The 5,098-nt window shown below is 38.3% G+C and overlaps 1 pseudogene; it reads right to left on the reverse strand.

Moving 5' to 3' along the window:
- Window positions 1-466: 466 nt before the first annotated feature.
- Window positions 467-1,137, reverse strand: LOC125198420 (secreted RxLR effector protein 161 pseudogene; annotated as a pseudogene).
- Window positions 1,138-5,098: the final 3,961 nt, after the last annotated feature.

Below are 5,098 nucleotides of genomic sequence, written 5' to 3' on the forward strand. Positions count from 1 at the left end.
CCTCACTCACAGATTCAGTGTTTACACACACAGGAACATGAGGGAAATGAACAATCTCTCAAGAAGAGAAAACCCTAAACTCAAGAGGCACGAAAATAGAAGTGAAGTGAACAGTGAGAGCTAGGAGTATATAAATGACTCAGCTCTCACACCACACCAGAGAGTGACACGTGTAGGGTTTAATAGTGAAGTGGGCTAAGGCCTCAATACTCCAACATGCTGCAATCTTTTGGGTTGGTTACAAAGAAGTAGACCGGTCCATTTCATAGGCCCATAGTACTACATTTCCCCACCTTGGGCCTTATCAAATCAGTGAGGGATTTGGCATGTGCCTTTCATCATCGCCTATTGATGGCTTTCTAGTCATGGACTAAGAAGACATCAAACCCACAGTGTATCCATCAACAGTTATACAAGTATAACACTTAGAGAAAAATACACAAGGGAAGATACCTGGCCACATTACCTAACCAGAATCAATGTGAAGCTTCCTGATGCAGAAAATCATCTTCGGAAGGCACATAGTACCCATATCGGCTGGATTGTGATCAGTGTGGATCTTTTCAAGCTGGACCTCACCCTTTTCCACTATGTCTCTGATGAAGTGAAATCTGACATCTATATGTTTAGTCCTGTCATGAAAGACAGGATTCTTACAAACGTGTATAGCTAACTGACTTTCAGAGTATACAACAATGGGTTGCTTGAGAAAATTTAGTTTTCCCATAACCCCTTTAGCCACAAGGCTTCTTTCATTGCCTCTGTGATGGCAATGTACTCAGATTCAATAGTGGAAAGGGCCACTATGTGCTGCAATTGGGATTTCCAGTTAATGCAAGATCCACCAAGTGTAAAAACATAAGAGGTAGTGGACTTCTTCTTATCCCTGTCATTAGCATAGTTTGAATCTACAAAACCACAAAGGTTAGTATCATCTGAACACTTAGAATATTTCAAACCATAACTGACAGTATGTTTATGGTATCTCAATAACCACTTAAGAGCTTCCCAATGTGGCTGCCCTAGATTGGACATGTATCTAGACAGGCCGGAGACAGAGTATGCAATGTCTGGCCTTATGCTCACCATCAGATACATAACAGATCCAATTGCATTAGAATATGGCACCTTCTTCATCTATTGGACCTCACTGTCACTCTTAGGATACTGGTCCTTGCTGAGAAGGAAATGAGCAGCCAAGGGGATTGTGGATGGCTTGGCATCCATCATATTATACTTACAGAGGATTGTTTTTACATAGGAACTCTGACTTAGAATCAATTCCCTCTTCTTCATGTTTCGCACAATATCAATGCCCAGAATTTTCTGTGCATCCCCCAAGTCCTTCATATCAAAGTTAGTAACCAACATATCTTGAACATATTTGACAACAGAAGGACTAGGACTCACTATAAGCATGTCATCAACATATAACAGGAGAAAAACAGGAACAAAATTGAGATCTTTGAAATAAAGGCAATGATCAAAAGCACTTCTAGTAAAGCCTAGAGACTGCATACATTGGTCAAACTTAATATTCCATCTCCTAGGGGACTGCTTTAAGCCATACCAAGCCTTTTCAAGAGACACACATGATCAGGGTACTTAGGGTCAACAAACCCTTCAGGTTGGCTGATACGCTCAGATTTTGCACGGTTTTAAGGCCATTATTTGGTCCGCTTTGAGTGTCAAAGTTGCATTACATGTCCATTATTCGTATATTTTATCCATTTTGGTATTTTGACGTGTTTTGTGAGATATGTGCAAAATAGAGCCAAAAAGGGCATAAAAATGTGAAATTCCGGAAGCAGGAGCCCAGAGGGCCACTGCAACATGTGCAGTGGTCGCTGCAAAGAGTCCAGAAGGCTCTGACCCTCTTTAGCGGTCGCTGGGCCCTTGCCAGCGACCGCTGGGAAAATGCGGCGCGCGACAGCTATCTTCAAACTCAATTTTCCGGCGATACTGAAGTCTGATCTGGACGTTCTACACACCATTATCTTCGTCTTGAAAAGTGCTACAAGTTGGTACCAAGATCACCTCTATCAGAGTTCTGTGGAGAGAATTATGGGCGTTCTACCAAAGTCGCACAAAGCTGCCAGCTGCAGTCTAGACGGAAATTTAAAGAAGGAAAGAAGATATTACCTTGTGAAGCCAAATATTGAATTCATATTACAAGAATTTGAAAGAAATAGAGAGGAGAGTCTACAACAAGAGATAAAAGTAAGACTAGAAAACACAATGAAGTCCATGGAGAAGAAATGCAAAGAGATCAATGAAGGACTCGAAAATAGCAGCAAGATGATGACTGAGGCGATACTTCCATATTTTGAAGAAAAATCAATCATTGAAGAAGAAAAGGAGGAACCGCCCCGCTCCAAATGGGAGGACCGTTAGAAATTTGCATGACCGAGGTACAAGAAAATATGAAGGTGACCAATCAGAGGTTGATGAATTTGGAAAGACACTCCGACCTTTTAGAGCAAGGAGTGGCAAGTCTTGTCGCATAAGTGGGAGAATTGGAATACAATATGGGGATTTTAGCCACTGCAATAGGGATAGAGAAGGAACCAACTGATCTCTCGCCAGCCGTTGATCTTCCGCAGCGGCCCGTTGCACATCTTCACAGCGATCCGCCAGGAACTTCACAACCAGCCGAGCCTGACTCGGACACAGATGCAGAGCAGCCACCAGCGGCCGCTGCACCACTTTGCAGCGGTCCGCTGCCTGAAATTCAGCCCCCAGAATCGCAGTTTCTTAGCACTGACACCATGACCCTGCCTCCCCATGAAGATGAAGAAGATGAGACAAACAAAACTATGGTTAATTCTTTCAAACCCTCTCTCTCTATAATGTTAATTCCTTTTATTGCTGACAAATCTGATTTTAGTGAGGGGATTCACAATTAAGTCATGCATGGAGGAAAAGTTGGGGCAAAATCGAAAAATCCAAGTTCAAACGAAGTTGTCCAAAATATCTGAGGTACAATTTGTGTGGGTTCAATCTTATGTGTCCATTGTCACATTCTGTGTTTGCACAATCTGCTGCAACACTTGATAAGCTCCATAGAGTGTGGGTGAGGTATAAAGCTCTATGTTGATTGTTTTCTAGTTTTTGTTAATTTTCTAGGTTAGTTTGTTTTTTTTTCCTCCGTAGAGCTGAAGTTTTCCTCCGTAGAACTAAAGTTAATAGTAGTTTTTGTTTTTATTTTATTTTAGTATTCTTCATTTTAATTTTCATTTTTTCTAAAAAAAGAAAAAAAAAACTTTTGTTTTTGATATTTCATTTTTCTAAAAAAAAAATCTGGAGCAGGGTCAGTGGTCCGCTGAGTTGTTTGCAGCGGCCCGCCAAGAGAACAACAGTGAGATCGTACCATCCACAGCGGTTAGCTGAACTGCAGTCAGCGACCGCTAAAGAGTGTCAGACGCGTGATTTTCACGTAAGGTATATTTTTTCCTTCCTTCTTTCATTCTCATTTTTTCTAACCCTAGATCACTACAAAAAACTGCCGGTTTACTAGCGGAAAATTTTGTTGCTAATTCGCATAATTCCGCTAGTAAAATGGATTAGCAGCGGATTAGCAACAGATCAACACTGCTAGTAAATTCCTTGCTGCTAAAATTTAGCAACTACCAAAATTGTGCTACTAATGGTTTAGTAACAAATTAGTAGCAGAATGTGTCTGTTGATAATTGTTGGCATCAAAAGGGAATCGAAAAATTTAGCAACAAACTTAGTATGTGCAAATTGTTAGCAACGAATTAGCAATGCACCAAATTTGCTCCTAAATTGTTGGAATCAGAAAGGGATCGAAAATATTAGCAACAAACTTAGTCCGTTACAAATTATTAGCAACGAATTAGCAGTGCACCAAATTTGCTCCTAAGTTGTCGGAATCAAAAAGGGATCGAAAATATTAGCAACAAACTTAGTCCGTTACAAATTGTTAGCAACGAAATTAGCAGCGCACCAAATTTGCTCCTAAATTATCGGCATCAAAAAGGGATCGAAAAAATTAGCAACAAACTTAGTCCGTTACAAACTGTTAGCAACACACTTAATTCATCCTAAAATTATCAACGAATTAGCAACAAGCTCAATTGGGCCCAAATTTAATATTTAAAAAAAATCATTGGTTGGTATTTTGCTACTAAGTTTAAGTTACACATTATTGTTTCAATTATTTGTTTGCTTATCCAATTACAACAAATTGTTTATAGCAAACCAACAAAATATCAAATAAACAACATCAATTTGTAGATAAGTAATATAGATTGATAAAGTAATAGTAATGTACTTTTCAAAAAAAAAAAAAAAACATGAAATCTGGTACCGTTATAAGTTTAAACTATAATAGTTTATAAATAAAAAAACAAATATCAATCTACTAATTCCGCAGATCATCACGACTAGACTGACAGTAGAGTGACTACAGTGCTGGGACGGCTGGGGCATGTACTGGTTGATACTCTCTTTTATAGTCTTCACTTCTTCTATCATACCATGAACGGTTCATACACACAGTCATTGATTTGAACAACTTTTTCCGCCGTCTATTTATCAAAATATAATAAGACTAACATTACTGCAAATAATAAATCTACTATAAGAATTTTTATATATTACACACTTACCAAACCCAGTATGTGTATCCCTTTGAAATTGCTTCCTTCCATCCAGAAGTATGTGCCCATCATCACCCATGAGATTGACATCCATAAGTGCTGCATTCATATCTCGTTCTAATAATAAAAGAAATTTGACATTAAAAATGTACTCCCTCTGTTCCATAGTAATGGAGGCGTTTCTTTTCGGCACAGAAATTAAGAAAAATTGTGTTAGTTGAGTTAAATAAATGGAGAATAAAGTGGAAAATGAAAAAAGGTGGAGAGATGAAAAGAGAAAAAAGTAATAGAGAGTAAAGTAGGTGTGGAAAAATGTATTTACTTTTTACTAAAAAGGGAAATGACTCTATTACTATGGAACGTACCAAAATGATAAAAATGACTCTATTACTATGGAACGGAGGGAGTACTTAATAAACATGATATGAAGCATCTATTAACAATTAATATATAAAAAATAAATAAAGAAACAACTA

Source organism: Salvia hispanica, chromosome 1 (assembly GCF_029641045.1).
Source record: "Salvia hispanica isolate PSC_SH4W2 chromosome 1, Shi_PSC_v1, whole genome shotgun sequence".
NCBI lineage: Eukaryota > Viridiplantae > Streptophyta > Magnoliopsida > Lamiales > Lamiaceae > Salvia > Salvia hispanica.